Genomic DNA, 25,427 nt, shown 5'->3' with positions numbered 1-25,427 from the left:
CCCTCCATGTTTCTACCAACCATGCACTCAATGAATGTTGATTTATTAACGCAAGTTGACCATCAAGATCTAAATTCTACAAAAATTCCTCAAAATAATGATTTAGCAATCGTTACTACTTTCTAAGTAACCTTATTATCAGAAATATCAATATTCAGAAAACTCGTTTATGTGACCTCCTGTGTGCCTTCTCAACTCTGGCTGGAGTCACAAAAACGGAAACTTGGCAGTAGGGCAACTTAAGGGACCCATGTACCCTTGAATTATTGGGAGTTGGCTATTTTGAACATTTTCATCACTGTTTTCAGCAGCTGATAGACTACGGTGTGCTATAAATAGCACTAGAGCTTCAATAAGTTTCTGTTTTCATGTTAAATTCACATTTTATCAGCCTACTTTAGATTCCCGTCTTCATCGTCATCACACTAAAAATAATTATTACCTGTTTAATATCATATAGTGCTGCCTCGGCCCCATAGAAAATAAATGAAGGATAGTCAGTCTTATCTTCTGGGACCTTACAATTTTGAAGATGATTATAACAAACAGAGAGAGACACAAGCTATAGAATCAACAATTGCATGAGTTACGTAGGTAAAATGTTATATTGAGAACAAATCAGACAGTTAACGTAGGTAGACCTTTAGTTGGTGAGTGTAGAGGCAATTATAAAAGCAACCCACAGGGAACTACTGGTTTTTTAAAGGGCTTAATTAATTATTTAATTTAGACACTCTTTCCTGGAAGAAGGGAAATCTGGAGATTTTGCAGATTTGGTAACTGCAAAATAACTAAAATTCTGGAGTGGGAGAAATATTCCAAGATTCCTGTCATTTTTATTTTCAAACCTTGCAAGAAATGGCATCAGAACTAAGGCCCAGCAAATTCTCTTGGATTCAAGTTTTGCCTTCAGCCACATGCCACTAAGAACAGATGTGCTATTTATACTGAGAAAAGAATAAGGATTGTGCTCAAATGGATATCGAACTCTAGCTTTGATGGTGCTCATTACTACAGAAAATGTTTTGGATTTTTTAAGGTGAAGACAAATAATATATTTTTTATGAAAAAAAAATAACCATAATCTCCAAAACAAAAGTATGTACTGAGTGGCATTATTTTACATTTTTACAAATGGAGGACAGCTGGATTCTCATATCTTCTGCATTCAATCTATTGCAAATCTTGCGTGCTTTTTTTAAAGAATGAGTGTATATATTTAAAGAGTACAACATGATGTTTGATACACATATACATAGTGAAATAATTATTACAGTCAAACTGATTAACAACATATCCAGCTCCAAACACACTTTCTTTTTTTGTGCGTGTGGCAAGGATCTACTCTCTTAGCAAATTTCTAGTACACAAGACAGTTTTATTAACTACAGTCATCATGCTGTACATTAGATCTCAAGATGTTATAGAAAATAAATGCTAGAGGGAGGCAAGATGGTGGAAGAGTAGGGGATCTCATTTCATCTGGTCCCTTGAATTTAGCTAGATATCTAACAGGTCATTCGGAACACCCATGAATTCAACCTGAGATGTAAGAAAAGAACTGCTGGAATTCTACAAATAGAAAAATGACCACTTTTTGCAAGGTAGAGGCTAAGAGAAGTGAATCTGAGGGTATATATCGGAAGATAAATGGTGGGGGGAGGGAGCCTCTTTAAGCTGGCTACCAGAAAGTGCTATAGCCCTGGAGTGCAAAATCAGAACTTGCAGAAGTCTGCTCCAGTGAGAGACGTCCCTGCCTGAAAGGTGCTCAGGAGGCGAAGCAGGGCAGAATCCTAGGTGGAACAGTGTGGTCTCGGGATCCCCGGGGTCAGAGGAAAAACGGGGGTGCCTGAGCCAGCAGAGTTCCCAAGCATTGGAGTGGGGAAACTGGCTACCGTCAGCGAGCCTGGGAGTGGGCTCTCAGCTCAGTTTGCCATAAACCAGGAACCGCAGCAGGATCTGGTGACCGCTCTCTGTGCAGGGGCACTGCAAAGGGCAGAAATGGGGCGACCCTCCTCCTTCCCCTGGCAGGATCAGTGTGGATTCGGACCACAGGAATCTGCAGTGTTTGCGCACACAGAAGTGGAGACTGCTTTTCCCTAAGAGGGAAAGACAGGGGGCCGGAAACTTTCAGCTCCAGGTCTGGAGATTGGGGCGCTGCCATTTTTATTTTCATCCTCTGAAGTGGTGGGGAATGGCTTCAGGGAATGAAAGCCACACAGAACAACCCAAAGCAGCTTACACTGAGCCTGGCACCCTGGTAAGGGACAGTGTAACTCTGACTACCTGAGACAGCTGAGAATCAGCACAGCAGGCCCTTCCCCCAAAAGACCAGCTGGAACAACAGGCCAACACCAAGTTTACAGAGCACACAGAACTGCAAAACTCCAGTGCTAGGGGAAAATAGTATATAGAATTTGAGGGGTTTTTTCGTGATTCATTTATCTTTTCAGTTAAAATTTCCCTTTTCTTTTTTCCTTTTCAACGAGTTTCTTATTTCATCAACTCCTTGTTTTTAAGTCTTTTTTTAACTTTCATTTTTACATTTATATTTTATAGAAATATTCTTCATTTTTGGCTTCCTTTCACTGTGCTCAACTTTACCCCCCCTTCCCCCCCATCATGCAAAAGCAGATGCTTAACTGACTGAGCTACCCCAGTGTCCTGCATCCTCTCTCTCTCTTTTTTTTTTAAGAGTTTATTTATTTATTTGACAGAGAGAGAGACAACCAGCGAGAGAGGTTCAGAACAGAAACAGGGGGAGTGGGAGAGGAAGAAGCAGGCTTCCCAGTGGAGCATGGCGCCCGATGCGGGGCTCGACCCCAGAACTCTGGGATCACACCCTGAGCTGAAGGCAGATGCTTAATGACTGAGCCACTCAGGCACCCCTGCATCCTCTCTTGATTAAAACTCTCCACAGTGTAGGAACAGAGATAGCATATTTCAATATCATAAAAACCATATATAAAAAGCCCACAACAATTAATATTCTCAATGGGGAAAACCTCCCAGCTTTCCCCCCCAAAGTCAGGAACATGACAGGGATGTTCACTCTCACCACTGTTGTTCAACTTCTAGTACTAGAAGTCCTAGCCTTAGCAATCAAATAATAAAAAGAAATAGGGGCGCCTGGGTGGCACAGCGGTTAAGCGTCTCCCTTCAACTCAGGGCATGATCCTGGAGTTATGGGATCGAGCCCTACATCAGGCTCCTCTGCTAGGAGCCTGCTTTTTCCTCTCCCACTCCCCCTGCTTGTGTTCCATCTCTCACTGGCTGTCTCTATCTCTGTCGAATAAATAAAATCTTTAAAAAATAATAATAATAAAAAGAAATAAAAGGCATTCAAATGGCAAAGAAGTCAAACTTTCACTCTTCACAGATGACATGATATTTTATGTGGAAAACCCAAAAGACTCCACCCCAAAATTGCTAGAACTCACACAGGAATATAGCAATGCGGCAGGATATAAAATTAATACACAGAAATCAATTGCACTTCTATACACTAACAAAGAGACAGAAGAAAGAGAAATTAAGGCATCGATTCCATTTACAATTGCACCAAAAACTATAAGATACCTAGGAATAAACCTAACCAAAGAGGCAAAGGATCTGTACTCTAAAAACTACAGAACATTTATGAAAGAAATTGAGGAAGACACAATGAAATGTAAAAACATTCCATGCTCATGGATTGGAAGAAGAAATATTGTTAAAATGTCTATGCTACCCAGAGCAACCTACACATTCAATGCAATCCCCATCAAAATGCCATTGACATTTTTCACAGAGCTGGAATAAATAATCCTAGAATTTGTATGGAACCAGAAAAGACTCCGAAAAGCCAGAGGAATGTTGAAAAAGAAAACCAAAGCTGGTGGCATCACAATACCAGACTTCAAGCTCTATTACAAAGCTGTAATCATAAGACAGTATGGTACTGGCACAAAAACAGACACATAGATCAATGGAACAGAACAGAGAACACAGAAATAGACCCTCAACTCTATGGTGAACTAATCTTCAACAAAAAAAGAAAGAGTATCCAGTGGGAAAAGGACAGTCTCTTCAGTAAATAGTGCTGGGAAAATTGGACTGTCACATGTACAAGAATGAAACTGGACCATTGTACCATTCTCTTATACCATACACAAAGACAAACTCAAAATAGATGAAAGACCTAAATGTGAGACAGGAATCCATCAAGATCCTAGAGGAGAACACAGGCAGCAAACTCTTCAACTTCGGCCACAGCAAATTCTTGCTAGACACACCTCCAAAGGCAAGGGAAACAAAAGTAAAAATGAACCACTGGGACTTCATCAAGATAAAAAGTTTCTGCACAGCAAAGGAAACAGTGGACAAAACTAAAAGGCAACCTACAGAATGGGAGAAGAGATTTGCAAATGACCTATCAGATAAAGGGGTAGTAGCCAAGATCTATAAAGAACTTATCAAACTCAACACCCAAAAAACAAATAATCCAGTCAAGAAATGGGCAGAAGACATGAACAGACATTTCTCTAAAGAAGATGTACCAATCGCCAACAGACAAATGAAAAAATGTTCCACAACTCTTGGCATCAGGGAAATACAAATCACAACCACAATGAGATACCACCTCACACCAGTCAGAATGGCTAAAATTAACAAGACAGGAAACAACAAATGTCGGTGAGGAAGCGGAGAAAGGGGAACCCTTTTACACTGTTGGTGGGTATGCAAGCTGGTACAGCTACTCTGGAAAACAGTATGGAGGTTCCTCAAGAAGAGGTACCCTATGGCCCAGAAATTGCACTATTAGGTATTTACCCCAAAGATACAAATGTATTGATCCAAAGTGGCACCTGCAGCCCAATGTTTATAGCAGCAATGTCCACAATAGCCAAACTAGGGAAAGAGCCAAGACGTCCATCTACAGATGAATGGATAAAGAAGATGTGGTATATACATTCAATGGAATATCTTTCAGCCATCAGAAAGGATGAATACTTACATTGAGGTGGGTGGAACTGGAGGGTATTATGCTAAGTGAAATAAGTCAATCAGAGAAAAACAATGGTCATATGGTTTCGGTCATATGTGGAATATAAGAAACAGCACAGAGGATCATAGCAGAAGGGAGGGAAAACTGAATTGGAAGTTATCAGAGAGGGAGAAAAACCATGAGATACTCTTAACTATAGGAAACAAACTGAGGGTTGCTAGAAGGGAGGTGGGTGGGGTAATTGGGTGATGGGCATTAAGGCGGGCATGTGATATGATAAGCATTGTGTATTATATGCAAGTGATGTATTATTGAACACTACATCTGAAACTAATGATAAAAAATTAAATAAAAAAAGAAAAGAAACACTAATACATTAGATACACAAATGGACACATTTTCACAGACAGTATCAGTAAGACAGTTAAAGTCAATGAACTTTGAAAACAAATTATTATGAGGCCATGTTTATAAAAGCGTGTCTGAATAGCTGGAGTTCAAGCATTTATTTTATCTACTTTGTTCAGGGTAAACTGAATTAATAAAAGATAATGGGCCTCATTCTAATATGTGTCTCACAAGTCCTTATCGGCCCAGCTGAAACCCTCCAAAAAGTGGCAAGTGAATTCTTTCAGTTAGAAAATATTAATGGTTTGTTTTCTGCAAATTTCACAATATTTTAAAAGAACATCTTTGAGAAAGACGCGTGAAAAAAGTATCTTCTACAGTGACAGAAATCACCCTGCTATCACTCTTGCTCTCTGGCAAGCAAATGTGGATCTGAGCTTCTAGCCAAAGGCTCACTTACACAGAGTGATTTCTATAGACATACAACTTACTTTACACAAAGCATAAAAAATGTGGTTTTCTGAAGATAAGGATGAAAATCCACTGGATTGAGACCTGTGATCTGTACTTTAAAATGTTAGAAATAAATAAACAGAAGAGATTCTCAGAGATGCCCTAGTACAGGGATGCCCAGCAGAGTTTTCAAAACACACAAAAATATCTACAAAATTGAAAGCTCATGGAGAATTGTCCTGACAGAATTCAGCTCTTCTAAGTCAATCAGGACTTGAATAACACAATTGGAATGCAGAGTTAGAATCCTCCTGTGAAGCATTTTCCCTAAGCATTGGTTAGGATTTTATTATAGGCTACTATGATATTTTTGTCTTTAACATTTCAGCCAGAGTGTATATTTATTCATTCATTCAACCATCAAGTGCCTACTGGATGCCAGCATTGGGGATGTAAAATGAACATGCTATGTGGCCCCTGAACTTCTTGAATCTCACAAGAAGTAAAAAGTGCATTGAGAATATCAGTGCTGTTCAAAAATTTAGAGATGTCAGGAAAGACACTCACCTCCATTTGGGGGAGCTTCATCAAAAGGAACAAATAGAAGGGTTGCCCAGGCAATGGAAATGACATTCATGAAGGTGCGGGGACAGAAACAAAGGCACTTTGGGGTCATGGCAAAATAGCTCAAAATGAGTCGATGGACGGAGGGGATGCCTGGCTGATTTAGTCGATATAGCATGTGACTCTTGATATCAGGGTCATGAGTTCAAGTTCCAGACTGGGTGTAGAACTTACTTAAAAACAAAAAAAAAGAGTCGATGGGGATAAAAAGATAGGCCAGGTGACCAATGGAGAAGAAATCTTTGATGGAAGTTAAAAGCAAGGAAATGATCAGAACTACATTTAAGGACAACACTCTGGGGTAGTATGATATAATGTTCCTAAAGCAGTTGGCTGTTTAATTGGCTAAGGTAAGTTGTGAGAGAAGTCACATCTTTGTCCACAGAAAAGACATTGACCTCTTTCAAATGAGTGGCTTGGTCCTTTTCTCAGCAGCTGTTGTCCTTGAATATAGGGCCACCAACTGAGGGAAGGTGAAGAAGGCTTTATTCTCAGAGAGACCATCTGGACATTACTGAGAGAGTACTTGAGAACCTGGGGCCATCATCTTTCAATCAAATGCATGTTACACGGGCACTTCAAGCTCTGCTGTCAGTAACCAATGCAGATCCCAGGAAAGGGCAGTAGGCAATCGGAGCTGTCTACATAATCACAGCACTCATGAAGTAACTGACCCAGAAAGCAATTTAATATAACTGCTCATAGTCCTTCATCTTCAAATGTCAACTTCGGCCATAATTATTCTGCTAATCAGCAATTTTCTTTCACTATAATCAATATTTTCCTTATTTCAATATAATCTTGTTTTTCCAAATGGATTTATTATTTTTAAAATAAATTTTACTTATTTAATTTCTTGAAGTGGTGGCACATTCACATAGTTCAAGCATCAAGAAATATAGAAAGATATGCAGCAATGTCTCCTTTCCACCCCTGCCCTCTATTTGCTGAGTTCCTATACCCCCCAAACAAGTAACCAACAGTATTAGTTTCTCATAAAGTCCCGGGCATTTTAGAATGTATATACAAGCCAGCACAAGGATAGATTCTTTTCCTTTTTTTCACCCCAACAGTACACTGTTTTGGCACCCTCCCTTTTTTCCCTACCTAAAAATCAATCTTGGAGATTGTATTAATCAGCTTGGGCTACCATAACAAAACCCCATAGATTAGGTGGCTTAAACAACAGAAATTTATTTTCTCACATTTCTGGAGACTGGAAATCTGAGGTCAGGGTGCCAGCCATGGTTGGGTTCTGGTGAGAGCTCTCTTCCTGGCTTGCAGGTGGCCACCTTCTCACTGTGTCCTCACTAGGCAGAAAGAGACAGCAAGTCTTCCAGTGTCTCTTATTAGATGGTGATCCCACCATGACGTGATCCCTCCTTCATGACCTAATCTAACTCTAACTCCTCCCCAGATACCATAACATTGGAGGTTCAGCCTTCAACATATGAATTCGGGTGGGGGGACACAAACATTCAGTTTATAAGAGAGATCTTTTCATTTAAACATATAAAGAACTTCTCTAGTTTATTTATTTATTTATTTTTTACAGCTGCACAGTATGCTACTGTTACAACATACATCTTTAAAATTGAAACTGGGGAAAATAAAGCAGTCCTTAGTCATTCTTTATTAATAGGATTTGCAGAAATAAAGTAAGACGATAGGAGTCCTAGGGATTGAGGTGATGTTTCTTTGAATTGACACCTAAACTGGAAATATATGCTGATGATTGCTGGAAATGTATCAAAACTTACGTAATATGTTTAATGCACATTCGTAAGCCCATCATTAGATTCTCAAAACTTCAGCTTTCTAAATCAAATATGGTTGAAATATTATCCTAATATGAAGTTACTAACTTGAAGATGCAAATTATATTAATAAAACACATAGCCGTGAAATGTATTTTTTTCATGTCAATGCTGATAGACAACAGTCAGCTTATACCTGACTGTTACTTAACTAGACATGTTATATAGGCCATCCTAAACATGTTAGTGTATGCTTAGGTTTTGAGAAAGGTATTTGTGTAGAAGAAAATTTAGTGATCTTTATTAATAAAATTCAAATGGTTATTCAGTTCAGACAAGGAAACGAATCAAGAATGAGGAAGAGAAAAAAAGTATGGTCACAAAATACTTCTGGACAACCTTACTGAAAGCAAAATAATAGATTGTATGCTATTGATGAGGGAGCAGAAGGCTGGCTGATGACAAAGAAGCTGACACCCTGCAACCCCCCCTCCCCCATTTTTGGGTGGTAGGTGTGTGACATTCTTCCAGGAAGGCCCCAACCATCTTAATGCTAATGCTTTGCTAGAGGGGAAAACAACCTTGACAATGGCAAGGACTCCGGTATCCTGTGAGTCTTCTTCAACATATGAAAGTACTTTCTCAGGGGCGCCTGGGTGGCACAGCGGCTGCCTTCGGCTCAGGGCGTGATCCCAGCGTTATGGGATCGAGCCCCACATCAGGCTCCTCCCCTATGAGCCTGTTCTTCCTCTCCCGCTCCCCCTGCTTGTGTTCCCTCTCTCGCTGGCTGTCTCTATCTCTGTCAAATAAATAAATAAAATCTTTAAAAAAAAAAAAAGAAAGTACTTTCTCAACCTCCATTTTTCCTTACGTTCCCCAACCCCATAGTATATAATCAGCCACCCCTCACCACCCCAAGCAGCAGCTCTTTCTGCCCACGGTGCTGTCCCCATGCTTTAATAAACCACTATTCTGCACCATAGACGCCTCAAGAATTCTTTCTTGGTCTATGGCTCCGGACTCCATCCCATCAAGCCTCACCTGTATTCCAAAATCACATCACTATTCCAGCAGCCTGAACCATCACTGTCTGAAAAAAGAGAAGGGAGAGACAGAGTGAACAGAAGGTAGTGAACAGAACAATGTGTCTTAAAAATATAGCTTAAATTGGATTCAGGGATAAGAGAGCAAGGAATCAAAGAGGGAACCAAGGTTTCAAGCCTCGGTGACTGGGTAGAAAAGTAACACTGTTGGCTGAGATAGGGTGCAAGATATTTAGGAGGGGTGAGTTTATTTTATATACCTTATGTTTGAGGGCTAATGAGATATCATTATTAGTAGGCATTCACCAGGTTGAAGGGAAGGGAGAGATCTGGGATTTGTTTTAAGAAGTATTTATGAGAATAAGAGAGAGGGGTGGGGCAAGAAGGAGCAAGGACAGAAGGATAGAGACCACTCACATTCAGAGGTAGAAGGAAACAGATGGGCATTAAAGGAGAGAGAAGAATAGTCAGAGAGAGAGAAGGTGAACTAAGGCAGTGAGTTGCAGACACCAAAAGAGGAGGGGAAAGTCAAATGTGCCACGTGCTGGTAGAAGGGTCAACAAAGATATGGACACCCCCAAAATACGTTAGGAGACATCAGATTTTAAGACATTAAGTAACAAGTTGAATACTGAGAAAGTAACCTCAAAAAATGCATTACACTGATAATTTTTTGAGATGATTGTGAAGAAGAAAGGATAACAATGTTATTCCACATTTTTATTCCGCTGTAAAGTCATAGAGTATTTCCACATATATTCTCTCTTTTGATGATATCTCAAGGGGATAGTCCTGCAGGTAGATGTGTGGAGAAAGATGCAGTGGAGAGGGGTAATCAAAGATGTAAATAAAGGTTGGAGTTTTGGATGGAGTTAGTTTCTTAGGGAGGTAAAAGAGGAAAGAATTTAGTGCTGGAAAAGAGTAGTGGGTAATGATGTGGGAAACAAACGCAGAAGGAAATGTAGATAAAGTTAAATGTCCATGGAATCTGCAGCCCATTGACAAATACTTGAGGCGGGCAGAGTGTTCCTCCAGGAAGCTCCTAACGGTCTCAATGTTAATGCCTTGCTAGAGGGAAAAACTACCTTAGTTTGACAATAGCAAGGCCTCCTGCATCCCTTGAGCACATGAAAATCCTTTTGAACGTCCTTCATCTTTAGTTCTGCCAACACCTAAGTATATAAGCAGTTGCTCTCATAATCCGGGAGCAGCTGGGGGGAGCAGGGAGCCGCAGGGCAGGGGGCAGCAGCAGCTCCTTCTGCCCACAAGTCTGGTCCCCATGCTTTACTAAAACCACCATTTTGCACCGAAGACGGCTCAAGAATTCTTTCTTGCCTGTGGGCTCCAGACCCCACCAAACCTCACCTATATATTCCGAAAACTACATCAGGTAAGAGACAACATTTTGAGGTAAAAATAGTTAAGAAAGATTCATGACTAAAAAGACATGAAAGTAATCAAAGTAACCTTGAATCAAGGGCCCAACTGACAGGAGAAATGTGAAACAAGTGGGGAAATGCTGATGTTGGCATAAAAAGTTGAAACACTGGATCCACAACCCGTCAAGAGCTCTCCAGATCTCTAATAGAATACCATGCCTCCCATGAATGTAACGGGGAGAGGACACTGAAGTACTGGAGCCAAGAGCAAACAGTTCTCTCTCTCTCTCTCTCTCTCTCTCTCTCTCTCTATATATATATATATATATATTTAAGATTTAAATATTTATTTATTTGAGGGAGAGAGGCAGGGGAGGGGCAGAGGGAGAGAATCTTCAAGCAGACTCCCCACTGAGTGTGGAGCCCAACGCGGGTCTCAATCCCAGGACCCTGAGATCATGACCTGAATCAAAATCAAGAGTCAGACGCTTAAATGATGGAGTCACCCAGAAACCCCAACAAGCTCAGCGTCTTAAATAACCCCAGCAGAGATTTTAAGAGAAGTTCCTCCACTACAGAACACAATTTATAAGTCAGCTTTGGGTTCCCACCCCCAGCCACTCCACAGGAAGCAAAAGCATTAAGCAAGCTGTTAGAATAGTGCATTCCCCCAGTTTCATACAACAGGATGTCAGTCTGTGTCAGCCTCCAGTCACCCTCTTTAGAGAGTTCTGCTTTTTCCAAGACGGTACCCAAGTGTTTATGACCTTCTCCATTAAAAGGCATGCATGTTAAGAAATTTAAGTTTGTACTCTATGAGCTAATACATTGCGATATTACCCCGTCTCTGGCTTGGTGTTTGGTTTGGGAAAGAGTACGTAACCTTCGTTGATGCAGTGCAAGTCATTCTTGTGGCTGGAGCCAAAGGGGAAGAAATCTTTCTTTGCTGGTAGAAGGGCTGCTAGGATGAGATGAGAGACCAAAGTTACCAAGAGCTATGCTCCGCATGGCCTGGAAAAAGCTATCTGCAAAGAGAACAGAAACACAAGGCAGAAATAGAGAGTATAAGCCCTAAAAGTGTTCCTGCCACTGAATCCAGCCATCTCCAGGACCAGTTCCCTACATCCTGTGTTTGGGTTACACCAGCCCATAAATTCTCCTTTTTGTGTGGGCAAGTTGGGATTTTGCCATTTTCAACCCAAAGTGTCCCAACTTATGCACAGAATACCTTATACTTACAAGGTGCTCAACAAATAGATAATGATTTTCTGGTTGCTTCAGTATTACTGATTTTTCTATACCTTTTGCTTCTGCACTTTTTTTGTGTCCTACAACCTCATTCTCAGTGAGACTTGATCAAAGGTAAGGCTGCAATTTTCCCGTAATAACTGGGAGACCCAGCCCCCCGAACCTGGCCAAGGTCATATAATATGTCTGTGTTTCAGTTTCCTAATCTGTAAAATATGGCAAATAACAATAGCAACTACTTATTAAGCATCTACTATGTCCCAAGTAATGGCCTAATGCTTAATACGCATTATTCTAGTTCCTACGAAAACTGTAACACATGCGTAATGATCCTCATTTTAGAGATGTGGAAGCTGAGATGCAATGAGCTTAAATGAATCGACCAAGGTTACACAGCCTGAATGACAGAATTCTGATTCACATCCAGGTTTGCCTGAGCCTGTGCTCTTTCCAGTGTCCTATGATGCCCTACTTATTCAAAAAGCTTTCGTGTATAATAAGATAATGCAGGTACAATTGCTCTAAAAATAAAACGAGATCAAGAATCGTTCTCCAATTGACAATAAAAAATGTGGAAGTGGGCCCAAACATTAACAAGGAAGATTTAGGTTTAGAACATTCTGACTACCCCAATTACGGTGTTAGAAACAGTAACTGAAAAATAAATGATGAATCTCATATAAACGAGAAATTTTATGAAAAGAGAAAGTACAGCCAAGATTCTGTTCCATTTCTGAAGCCTCAATAAAATTCCAAAAGACATAAGTAAGTAAGCTTTGCTAAGCTAGGGAGACATTTCTAATTTTCCTTATTGAGCCATCAACACGGAGGCCCTGGCATTTCCTTTGTGGCCCTGTTAATGAAGTTCCTTATAAAATATGAACTTTTTCACGTGCAGATCTGGATGGCAATATCAGTGGTATTTAAAATGAACAAACGTATAGTCATGCTATGCACCAGTATATGTAAATCCTGTTTTTGTAGAAGTTTAACTGAAAGAAGGTTAAGACCAAGGCTACCTGTTAAATGACCCTTTGTAGTAAAACGTGTGTTCCTCAAGCTATAACTATTACTATTTCAAACAACTTCATGGAAACTACATTGTGAACTATCTGTTTTATGTCCATTTTCTCCATTAGACTGAATACTTTGGGCATAGAAATTGTGTCTTACACATCTTCTTATCTCCAGAATCTAGTATAGGTGAAATTTGGCATAGGTTGGTTGGCATAGGACTTTCGGGGGTTCTGGGAACTTTAGCCTGCATGGACCTGTTCCTCCATAAAAAATAATAAGAAGTGTATTTTATGACCATGTTGGTAAAAAGATGAATATATTAATTAGTATCATACATTTAAACATTTGTTTTTACTTAAAATTTCTTTTTTTTTTTCCCTTCTGACTTTAAAAGAAATTAAAACAGGGGCGCCTGGGTGGCTTAGTCCGTTAAGCGTTTGCCTTGGGATCAGATCATGATTCTGGGGTCCTGGGATCGAGCCTTGCTTCTCCCTATGCCCCTCCCCCTGCTCATGCTCTCTCCCTCTCAAATAAATAAATAAATCTTTAAAAAAATAAAATTAAAAAAAATTAAAGCATTTGCACAGGCCCCTAAAAGTATTGTGGGCTCCAGGTGCTATGCCTATACTGTGCATGGATAAGTCAGTCCTGTTATGCGTTAAATACTATTTCGTTGAATGAATGAAATGAATGAATGATTTAAAATTAATATTTATCTGGTGGTAGTGATTCTTAAAGCTTTTATTTTGGAGAAATTTTCAGTTTAAAATATTTTCAAAAAGCAACTAATTAATAAAAACATCAAAATATACTAATATTCATTTAATCTGAAGTCAACTATTGAAATGTATTACTGTAAACAAAATTAAAAATCCAAAGCACCGTAGAAGCCCATCAAAGTAGCAAAATAAATATTGTAAAATAATATCAGACATTGTTATAATTTTGAACAAATGCAGCACACCTCTCAAATAATGAAATTTAAATATTTTCATTTTTAAACCAATATTCCAAGAATGTCAGTTCATAAGGTAGATACTTAAAAAACATGGGTTTATACTTGGAGCCGCATGATTATCGACTATAATAATTGAGTTAAATGCGTGCCCAAATGCTAGACCTGCTGCTGCCTCCCACAACATTGCTTTTGGAACTAAGCATTTCTCCACTGTTGTTTTCAGAGACATCTTTTTTAAATGGGAAATTGATTGATGAAATCTTAGCCATGAATAAACGCTAATGCATACAATAAATTAAAATGTTGTCATTTTATAAGAAAGGTTTATTGGCTAACTGTGCCATTTCTTCTAGTAACTCAAAGTCTACTGTTTAATTTACAGAATGAAATGCGGAAATCAATTATTCAGCTCATAGTATGACAAAACTGCTTTTCAAAGTTATGTTTTGGGAGGCAACCAGAGTAACTTACTGACTTAAAACACAGAGTGTCATATCCAACAGTTTTTCCCACTTCAAAATGTATCGAACAATGTTCGAACTATGAGGAAGCATTTTTGCATTGTCTGGTCAGTGTTGTGTGCAAATTAACATCTGTATAATAATTCAGACTCACCCTTCCAAAAAGGATATCATACATATAAAGTAGTGCTAGTATTTATGGGATGGACATTTACCAGAATTGCTCTTAAAGGCTACATAATAAAAGTGCATTAAAACTGCCTAAATTAATTAACCATAGTATTGAAATGGATTCAGCTAATGGATTCTGCCTCTCCAGAGAGTGCCTCTTTTAATAATAAAACAAAAGCAAAAAACATGCTTTTCCTCCCTATTTTCATAACATGCAGCCATCATGACCAAGAACAGGTGGGGGCGTGGGACTGCTCACAGCATCCCTGAGCCAGCAAGAGGCACAGGTCATCTAGTGATCAGGCACTCTGGCTTCTCCTCTCCAAGGGCAAAAGGGCTGCCTCAGCAGCTGTCACAGCCTGCTCCCCTTCGAAACAGGAAACCAGTCTGGAGTTTCACACTTACCTTCTGCCTTGTATTACCAAACTGGCAGTCTTGCCAGATCCTTGAAAATGCCTGTTATATAGGAAGGTGGTCAAGGTTTTGCGGGATTGGTAAGCAGGAGGGCATTCATGTTTAGGATGGGGCACTACCTGGCTCAGGGGTGTGCCATCTATTGGAAGGTTGCAAGAGCGAGAGAGATGAGAGAAGCACAGAAGAGTGTTAGACACACAAGGTCATTTGGTCCGTCCCACGCCAGTAGGCAGAATCACATCCCCAAGTACAGCTGAACCCACAAGCGGTCTTGTAATGAGACTGCTAGTTACCCAAAGACGAATAACGAGGAACTTCAAAGATCTAGGTTGTGAACTCACAAATCACGGTTATTCAGCTTGCTTTTCAATGAGACAAGCCCCTGTTTTCCCCATGTTTCCCACACCGTGTCCTGCTTTGGCCCTCTTATTGCTCATTAGCAGCTCCAGCAGAGGGCAGGCAGGGGAAAGAAGAGACATATGTTAGAGCAAATGATCGAGAGTCTTTTGAACATGTTAAGGCAAATTTTCTCAATTACTAAGAGCAACAACAGCCTTTTTGTACAAATGTTGCTGCTGTTGTTGTTGCTGCTGTTGTCTATCTGTCTGTATAAGGTATTATCAGTTTTCGGGTCTCCTCTCTCAAGGAATTTACAGTCTGGTTTGGGAAGGCAAAATGAAGACACATGAAGTAGTGAGAAAGCCCTGCTTTGAGGCCACCCCAAGCTATCTCAAGTCAAGTCATGGTTCCGAGAGAAGAAAGACAGGTCTTTGTGTGCTGAAGTGGGTGATAACATATATAGATTGAAAGTATAAACCGTGCAGAGAAGTGAGAACCAATGTCTGTGCAAATGTAACTGTTGAAAATTCTCCAAACAGGCTTGGGTGACAGCCTCATAGAGAGGACTTGCAGGCATCCTGTTAGAATTTGGTTTATGTGGGACAGGTCTCATCAGATCTCAGCACCAGGCTTTTTATCCATGATCAGCCAAAGTGAGGGGACTGGTTGGCATGCAGGATCGCTTGGCATTCCTGGAGGAAAAATATTCAGTATCTTTCCATATCATTCATTAAGGTCTGTGTGACAGTGTCATGAGCAACTTGCTGTGGGGAGGTCTTCATCAGATAAACAGGGCTGCAAAATTCATAGCCAAGGAATGCAGGCTGGAGAGGCACTCCCAGCTCCAGCTGCTACCTGAACACCCAGGACTGGCTGGGAACCAAGGAGACATGCTGAAACCAGGAGCCTCAGCGACGAATGGCAATGTTATAGCCGCTTAATCCTGCAATGAAAAGTAATTGCTTCTGGCTTAAAGAATAAAGGAAAAACAAGATCAACCTTGGCTGAATTACATTTTTTTCCCCAAAACAACCATGCTGTAGACCAGGTTCTAAAACCTGCTTGGTATTTGAAAATGTGAGGAAATGGATGTTTTCTGTCAATATAATTTAAATCTCTCCAGAAGTACCGATATATAAGAACACTTGAATGCAAATACATTTTGATTAACATGATTAAATCAAATGTGTTTACTTTTAGCTCTAAGGGATGACATCTAAAATTTAACTTACCTAAATGTAATTTAAGAAAGTCAGTCTTCAAAATAGCTGCTCCTTTCTTTTCTTTTTTGAAGCATTTTCTACTGAAAAGTCTCAGCAGAAGCTAACCAGATCTCCTTTTTGTACAGATGAAACTGCAAATGGAGAAATATGGAAGCAGGGGGAGGGGAAAGACATTTCAATACTTGTAATATATTCCTATGATGAAACTGTCTTATTTCTAGAAAAAAGAATTCATAAAAATTCATAAAGGAACTGCTGCAAGTTTAAATTATTGTTAGAAGGATCTAAAGACGACTTTAACCCACGACTGAGTAAGTAATATTCTTATTTTTACTTGTTTATCTCTCAAGGGGCTACAGAATGACAAATGTCAGATTTTCTGTATAGAGAATTTTCATTTCCTTGAGAGCAAGCAGGCAATGACAAAGAGTAAAAACACAGCAAGAGTGAGAACAAACAAATCTTGCCTTTCAAGTTTCAATTTTTAAATATATGTATTAATTTAAAATATTTGTGGCAGACTCACAATGATGTAGAAAAAACTAATTAAAATATTTCTTGTTTCCTAGAGCCATATAAAATTGCCCACATAAACAGCAATTTCACATGGTTTCACCTAATACCATAAGCCCTCACACGAGTACCATCAACCAATAATAACCAGGAAGGAAGAAAATCCAGTTTGTCTCCCTGCCATCATTCTCTACAAATATTAATATTATAAAATGAATATGACACGTGCTACCTTCCTGCGGGTGCTAACACTGAGGACATTCCTCACAGAAAAACCAAGGCTCTTCACAGTCATTATTCACAGCATGTATTTCTGCTTCATCAATTCAAAACAAAACAAAACAAAATAATCCTTATACCAGACGTTTTTTGGATACCACCGGTTTTTAAATTTTGTTTAACCTGCATCAGGACCCTGATAAGTGTGTCCACTTTCACTCGAGCTCAAGCCGGTGAACAGCTGCAAGGCCAGCCACAGACCCAGTAACTTGACACACAGTCATCACAAACATGAGAGCCTTTTTAAAATGAAAGATGTCATGGAGCTCATGAGGTAAAACAGGCATGAACAACACCAAGAATACAAAGGATATCCACAGTCGATGGATTGTGCTCTCTACGGGAACATGACACACAGCCAGCGACCCTGAAAGCCACAATATTTCCAAAGATGAAGGACTATGGTACTTAGGAACATTTTGAATATTAAAAAAAAAAAAAGCATCCTTTTTATATCAATACTCTGTCATTCTAGGCCAGGAAAGGGTACTGAGTGTGAAGATGGCCCCAGTTTTCTTTTTTTATGCTCAGCGTGATTCAGATATTAGCAAGGTTTCTATTCCCATCATGGAGAGAAGCCTTCGACAAGCTTTCTATTCTTACAACACATGAGAATGTCCAAAGGAAATATAAATTTAAAGTACAACGCAAACATATATTTTAACGGGGATACATAGTCATTGCAAACATTGAGGGGATTAGGAAGTGTATGGAATGTTGTTCACAGCAATTTTAACCCAAATATGTCACCAGCAGTTTTAAGGCAGTTTCCGTTTTCTATGTAAAAAAATTAAAATTACAAAAGTGTAATCTCTCATGTCAAATATTAAATCATCAATGACACATTTTCTTCAAACCCCCTTACTCCCATACCAGATGACCTTGGGAGGAAACGAAGGTCTTTCTTTGCCTAGGGATTTCAATTACAGACTCATGCTTCAGTATTTGCATTTTGCTTTCTGGAATTACTGACAATTCAAACATAATTTTCAACATCCCCCTGGGTGAATTAACCTCCAAGTGCCTCACAACTTGCTTTCTAAAAAGAAATCTATCTCTTCAAATTATAGTTCATAAAAAGTGAAGCTTAATGAGATTTTAAAATACAGACTTAAAGGGGTTTTATCCTCCTCACGCCCTGGCCAGTATTCACCCTCCTCTTGAAGCATCCTGCCCTCCTTTTTTTCTAGTGTGAATTGTGAAGAAATTCCAAGGAATAGCCACTGGGACAGCAAAGGTGACTTTCCTGAAGGATTGTTTCACCTAACGCAGCAGGTAGGGGCTGAAAAGGACTTCACATACTTCCCCGGTGGTTCATATGACACACACCAAATTTGAGACGCAATGGGTACATAGCCCTTGTGAGGTGTTTGGCAGTGATAAAAGGAAACATTTACTGAATACTTAACAAAAAGAGAAAAATATCAATTATTAGAATTCTACTTGGCCCATGATCCAACCAAGGTAAGAGATTAAAGGCACTTATTTAAGGTCATAGAAATGGACCAGGCCCCAGATGTCCTGATTCCCAGAAAACTGCAATGTCCACTGAGAACTTAGCTCTATCATTAAGAGTGACACTCATTCAATAATAAGCAAGGAAAAATAAATTTCTATTGATCCACAGATCTACCATTGCCAGTACTCCTCATTTTTCATGTTGATCGGCGTTTCCATCTGGTATCACTTCCTTCACCCTGAAGACTTTAACATGTCTTAAAGTACATGTCTACTATTGACAAATTCTCTCGGTTTTTATTTCACAATGTTTTCCTTTTTCATTTTTCTCTCTTTCTTCCTCTCTCCCTCCCTCTTTCCCTTTTCTTCTTTCTTCCTTGCTCTTGCTTTCTCTCTTACTCCAACTTCATTGTCAAAGGCTCTTTTCACTAGGTTTCTAACTCCAGGTTAACAGGTTTTATTTCTTTCAGCACTTTAAAGATGTTACTGCGTTGTCTTCTGGCTTGTGGAGAAGTCAGATGATTGCTCCCCGAAGGTCTTGTGCAGAATGAGTTTTTTCCCTCTGGCTGTTATTAAGATGTTTCTCTTCGGTCCTTGGTTTTCAGATATTTGACTATGATACGCCTAAATGTGGTTTTCTTTATTTTTATCCTGCTTGTAGTTCGTTGAGCTTATAAAACTCATAGGTTAATATTTTTCATCAAATATGGATTTTCTCAGCTATTTTTCTTGAAATATATATATATATTTTATCCCACTCACCCTCTTCTTCTGGGACTCCAGTTCACAGATGTCAGGCCACCTCACACTACCCTACAAGTCAATGAGAATGCTCATTTTTTCTAGCCTTTTTCCTCTATGTGTGCGTCAGTTTGCATAGCTGACGTTACCCTGTCTTTGAGTCCACTATTTTTTTCCTTCTGTAGAATGCAATTTACTGTTAAGCCCATCTAGTGATTTTTTTTTTTCATTTCAGGTATTTTATTTTTAAGTTCTAGACATTCTAGTTGGGTTTCTTTTATTGTTTCCAGTTCTCTAGTGAGACTTTTCCTATACTCATTTCAGTCTTTTTCTTGTAAATCCCTAAACACATTTATAAGAACTGTGGTAAAGTCCTTGCTTAATAATTCCAACATTTCTGTCATCTGTGGATATGTTTGATCCCTGAAGCTGATACTGAAAGATAAATGACTACAACCCAAATAACAACAAAACCACTAGTTCTGTCCGAGATCACACATGCTCAACTGCTGGAATCCCAAGTCCCCGAATCCCTTCCTGTCACCTGGGAGAGGGTGAGGAGTCAAACGCCCTCTTCACTGCCCCTTGCTGTCGCAGCACTCGTTGCCTCCTTCCAGATCCCTCATGGCTTAGTCCCAGTGGGAGGCGGCTTTACATGTCGGTACCTCTCTGAGATGTTGTTCTTTGGGTACCACCATTGCTACCGCCACCCCCACTGCCATCTTGTCTTCAAGACAAGCGCTGCAGGCGCTGGCCCAGGGCTGCTCCAGGCCAGGCAGCTATTCACTGCAGCCCAGGCTGGCATTAAAGAGCCCTGTCTCACTACTTCTCCTCTGTATGCTCCAAATGATGGCCCTGCCTCTCCTGCTTCTTCCTATTGCCTCTCTTCAGAGCTGTGGGAAAGCCCTGGAGGAGCTGTGCTGCCAGAACACTCCGTGCCTCCTGCCTGCCCTTGTCCCCTGAGCTCGGGTCTGTTTCTCCTCCAGCCAGATTTTCTCACCATCTACAGCTCCTGGTCAGAGGATGGATTTCCCCCTGGTGGTAGCTCTTGTTGAAAAAGATTCGTTAAATTGCTAAGTATCTGCTAAGAACTTGTTATGTGTACAGAATCCTATTGCTTGTCAGGAGATGAGCAAAAAGAACTAAGCAAACACACAAATTAACAATTTAAAGCCACATATTATGTTTTGATAAGAGTTCTCTGTTTTAAAAAGTTGAAATCTACTGAACTCTATAGTCATTCTTTAGTCTATCTGTAAATTTCATCAATCAATTTGACAAATATTTACCAAGAACATGAAAAGTACCAGGTTCTATTTCCAGTGCTAAGAATATAAGATAGACAAGATAGCTGATCTCGGAGAGTTTAGAATAAACAAATAATACCAGTTACTAGTAAGTACAATATCAGACAGTGGTAAGTAATCTGAAGAAAATAAAGCAGGATAATGGGATAGAAACTAATGAGAGGAAGAAATATTGGATAAGGAGGTGAAAGAAGGTCTCTGAGAAAGTGACATCAGGGCTGAATGACATGAAGATCTAGGGAAAAGACAGACCAGGAGGGGTGACAGCAAATTTATAAGAATGTAATGACCTATGTTGTGAATGACAGGAAATGAGGTCAGACAACCCAGCCCAGGTCAGGTAGTGCTTTCAAAGCTGTGGTAAGGAGTTTGGATTTTAGTCTAAATAGAGTGCGAAACACGGAAATTTCAAAAGGGAATGACATTCTGTGATCATATTGTGAAAAGATCACTTTGGTGCTGTGTGGGGACTGATTGGAAGGTAGTGGGGGTAGAAGACCCCAAGACACGCTAGGAGCTATTGTAACCTAAGAAAGAGATGATGGTTCTATAGTTCCACGAAACAAATGTGTATACTATTAGACAGTGTTCTCTGCTGATAGCCCATCATGCAGGATACTAGATCCACTATGTGACAAAAGTAGATGACAAGGTTGATGGCCTCAAAGAACTTTCTGTAATTTAATGGAGCTGACAGGTAAAATTAAAGAGAACAAAGGATGATACCTTGTTGGGGCAATAAAAAATTAGCAGAGGTTAGCAGGCTCTTGACAATGGTCTCTGGCTAGAATAAAATCTTCTGGGACACCCTACCCTAAATCACCACAGTGTTACAAAAGAACCAAAGAAACCATCATCCAACCTCGAATCATACTTACACAACCAAGCAAATTACAAGCAAATATAACCATAATCGTCAACATTTACTGAACACCCAGAATGTTCCAGGCACTGTGCTAATTTCTACATGAATCATTAGATTCCCCCAGAATAGGACTATAATCATGATTATCATCCCCATATTCTGGATTAAAAAAACATGGTTGTTGGACACGGTAACTTGCCTAACGTTACACAGAGCTATAAGAATTAGAGCTCTGCCTAAAAATCCTAATCAGTCTGACCCCAAATCCAACCTTATAGAGATGAGGCTAATGTTTCCCAAAGTTGCCTGATATTAGGAATTAGCTGTGGCCGTTGTTGAAGACACAAATACCTGTACCCATCCCCCACTTCATGCTAGGTCCACCAAATCAGAATCTCCAGGGAGGAGTCTGGGAAGCTTTAACAGTGGCCTTCAAATGACTCTTATTATCTTATTCTTAATATTATAATTATTCTAATTTTATAGCCTACACTAGAATAAGCCATACCCAGCATAAAGAATAAATGGACTATATAAAATAGAGGAACAATCAAGGCCAGTGGCATTTATCAGAGATTCCTTGGAAGAAATAAGTTTTCAGCTAGATTTTGAAAGGAATGCTGAATAAAAGAAAGCAAGCATTGCAGGAAAGAAAGCCATGAACCAGACAAAAAGGAGAGAATTGGGTATGTAGGGCACTGATAAAAATTGATGTTCCAAGGAGAGGAGGTGACTTGATTCAGTACACAGCCCGCCACTCAGTTCTGTTTACAAGAAATCAAGCAGGTTTAGAGTATTTGTAGGTTACCAAAGCTGCCTAGATCATTGGCCTGATCTTGGCCAATGTTGCCCTAGAAAGGCAATGCTTGAAACAAAACCCTATTATCATTCTCTTGGGTTAAAAGGTCAGAAAGAATCCTCTTTTTCAGAATTATTTTTAAAAAACTAAACATATTTACTTAACTTCCTACAATAGACAAATGACCCCAGAAGGCAACCTTACTTAGAATATAATAATAATTTTTATTTTAGTGATTCATAGACATTCTTTTTTTTTTAATATTTTATTTATTTATTTGACAGAGAGAGAGAAAGAGGGCACAAGCAGAGGGAGTGGCAGGCGGAGGGAGAAGCAGGCTCCCCACTGAGCAGGGAACGAGATGTGGGGCTTGATCCCAGGACTCCGGAATCAAAACGTGAGCTAAAGGCAGACGCCAGACCCACTGAGCCACCCAGGCATCCCGATTCATAGACATCCTTAAGTACAATTCCAACTGGGTGCCATAGAAGCCATGTCCTAGATTTTTCTATAGCGTTACTTTTAACAGGTTGCAACTCAATCAACAGATGCTCATCAAACGCTGAAATATTTGGACTCCATGAGCAGCACTGGGGAGACAATAAGTAAAATGTGAGGGTTCAGAACCCTGCGGGAGAAGACAGACGACCAAGTAGGTAATTCCATTACAAGTCCTAGAATGGAGGTTTGTACAAATGGTCAGGCACTCTACAGAGGGAACGCTGGCTCTGCCTAGGGGAGTGAGGGAAGGTGAAGGGCCTTGCTTGCTGGATTTGGGAGGATTCACAGGATTTTGAGAGAAAAGGATGGAGAAAATTCTGTAATACTGGAAGAATGACACAGAGGTCAGTATGAAAAAGCGAGCATTCAGTCATGGAGGGGTCACACACTGCAGCCCACAATTTTTTTTTTTTCAGTCTGCAGAGCTTTTTTTTTTCTTTTTTTTTTAAAATTACTTGTCAGTGTTTAAAACGGGGAGAATTCATACACAAACCTTTATTTTTGACTTACTGGAAATGCAAAGATACAGGGCTGTGTGGGTGGCTCTGTTGGTTAAGGGTCTGCCTTCAGCTCAGTTCAGGATCTCAGGGTCCTGGGATCAAGCCCCGCATGGGGCTTCCTGCCCAGTGGGGAGTCTGCTTCTCTCTGCCCCTCTGCCATTACCCCCACTCATTCTCTCTCTCAAAAACATAAAATATTAAAAAAAAAAAAAGAAAGAAAGAAAGAAAGAAAATGCAAAGATTTAGCTACACTGGGCCCACTTTCAAGAGATCTTGAGTAATAGCTACCCCCTTTGGAGGGAGAGTCTTATCTCCAGCCCACCCCAGACCCCACACCCTCTATTGTTTTATTCCCAGTCCTCCCTGTGGGCATTTGTGGTTGTGACCCCTAGCAGAGAACAGGCTATGAGGTGGAGAAAGCCTTGAATGAGAACGTGGTGTGACAAGTTTGGAGCCTTGCTTGCCAAGTGTTTTCAGACTTTACCATGTGGGTGAGGGGGAGGGTGAAGCAGGGTAGGAAAATGGTAAGAGTTGATTTTTAGGAGGTGGTCTTTGGCAGATGGCTTGGAGGGCATTTAGACTGAATATGGAAACTACTTAGGAAGCCACCATGATGGTTCAGGAAAGAGATGATAAGGACTTGTAGTAGGTGAGTGGTGATGGGATGGAGGCAAGGGGCAGAGGCATAAAAGAAGCAGAGACATAAAAATGTTCCCAAATCGGTTTTGTTGGTTTTTTTTCTAGAAAGAGAGAGAGAGAGAGGGCATGCACAAATTGGGGGGGGGGGGGGTGGCACAGAGGGCAGAGAGAGAGGGTCCTAAGCTCAGTGTGGAGTCTGATACCGGGCTTGATTTCACAACCCTGAAATCATGACCTGAACTGAAACCAAGAGTCAGACACTTAACTGACTGAACCATCCAGGTGCCCCTCAAATTGTTTAAATAAAAATGTTTAAACATCTACAAAAGTTTAAAGAATAGTACAATAAATACCAGCCTCTACCCAGATTCAACCTCAACTCAACAACTGTTATCATTTTGACATATTTGCTTTATTTTTATACACACACGTGTGTGTGTATTTTGAAAGAAAGTTGTAGATATCATGACACTTCACACCTAAATATCCACACTCAAATATACATCTCCTAAAAATAAGAATTTTCTTACAAATCATCACAATGTCATTATCACATCTAAGAAAATTAATATTCATTTCTTAATACCACCTAATATGTCCTTTAACATATATCATATGGAAATTTTCTCCAATTGTCCCCAAAATGTTTAGCTGTTTTTATCAAGCCAAGGGCCAATCAAGGTTCATATATTATATTTGATTGTTATGTCTCCTTAGTCCCTTTTAATCTAGAATAGTTCTTCCTACTCTTTTTCCCCTGATGATAATGACTTTTGAAAGAATCCAAAAAAGTAGTCTTATAGAATATCTCACATTAGGGATTCCTCTGTGGATCTCCTTGTAATTTGGTTGTTCTGTGATTACCTGTAATTTCTATATATTTGAAGTTAGGTCTAAAGGCTTAATTAGATTCAATTTAACACTTTTGGCAAGAATAGTTCATAAATGACTTGGTGAATTTCATCTGCATCATATCAGAAGGAACATAATTCAGGGTTATCCCACATAATTGATACAGTCCAAGTAGTGACTACCAGATTGCTCCTTTACAACTGGTAAGTTGCCTGTGTGATGACACTTTGTCACTGTGTGAATATCCTGTTCTGCAATACTCCTTCACCAGTGATGATTCTTGCTTGAATCAATTATTTCATTGGGGGTTGCAAAATAATGACTTTCAAATATCACTCCTTCTTTGGTCTTTTTTTCTAAAGATGAGTTTTCCCTCATCAACTAGGATGACATACAATTCCTCCAAAAAGGCAAGGTAAATATTTAGTTCTTTCCCTTTTACTATCAATTTCAGAGTAAGGATTTGTTACCTCTAATGATGCAAATGAGTTTTCTTCTTCTTTTTTTTTTTTTCCAAAGATTTTATTTATTTATTTGACAGAGAGAGAGAC

At 39.7% G+C, this 25,427-nt stretch overlaps 1 protein-coding gene across 7 annotated transcripts in view; it reads right to left on the bottom strand.

Moving 5' to 3' along the window:
* Positions 1–25,427, bottom strand: part of DDAH1 (dimethylarginine dimethylaminohydrolase 1) — a 231,930-nt gene that overhangs the window by 144,517 nt on the left and 61,986 nt on the right. For 2 of the 7 annotated variants that reach the window (XM_057310506.1, XM_057310507.1), the window contains exons 2-5: positions 16,432–16,553; positions 11,432–11,616; positions 9,211–9,259; positions 7,618–7,722 (exon numbers count right to left, since the gene is read on the bottom strand). The gene's annotated coding sequence lies outside the window, so the exon portion shown is untranslated. Of the gene's footprint in view, positions 1–7,617; positions 7,723–8,750; positions 8,942–9,210; positions 9,260–11,431; positions 11,617–16,431; positions 16,554–25,427 lie in introns of those variants that run through there. The other 5 variants (XM_057310511.1, XM_057310508.1, XM_057310510.1 and 2 more) reach the window with 5 other exon arrangements.

The sequence above is a fragment of the Ursus arctos genome, unplaced genomic scaffold, assembly GCF_023065955.2.
Source record: "Ursus arctos isolate Adak ecotype North America unplaced genomic scaffold, UrsArc2.0 scaffold_12, whole genome shotgun sequence".
NCBI classification, from domain to species: domain Eukaryota; kingdom Metazoa; phylum Chordata; class Mammalia; order Carnivora; family Ursidae; genus Ursus; species Ursus arctos.
The sequence above is the reverse complement of the archived record's forward strand: the minus strand, read 5'-3'. Positions and strand labels throughout refer to the sequence as shown.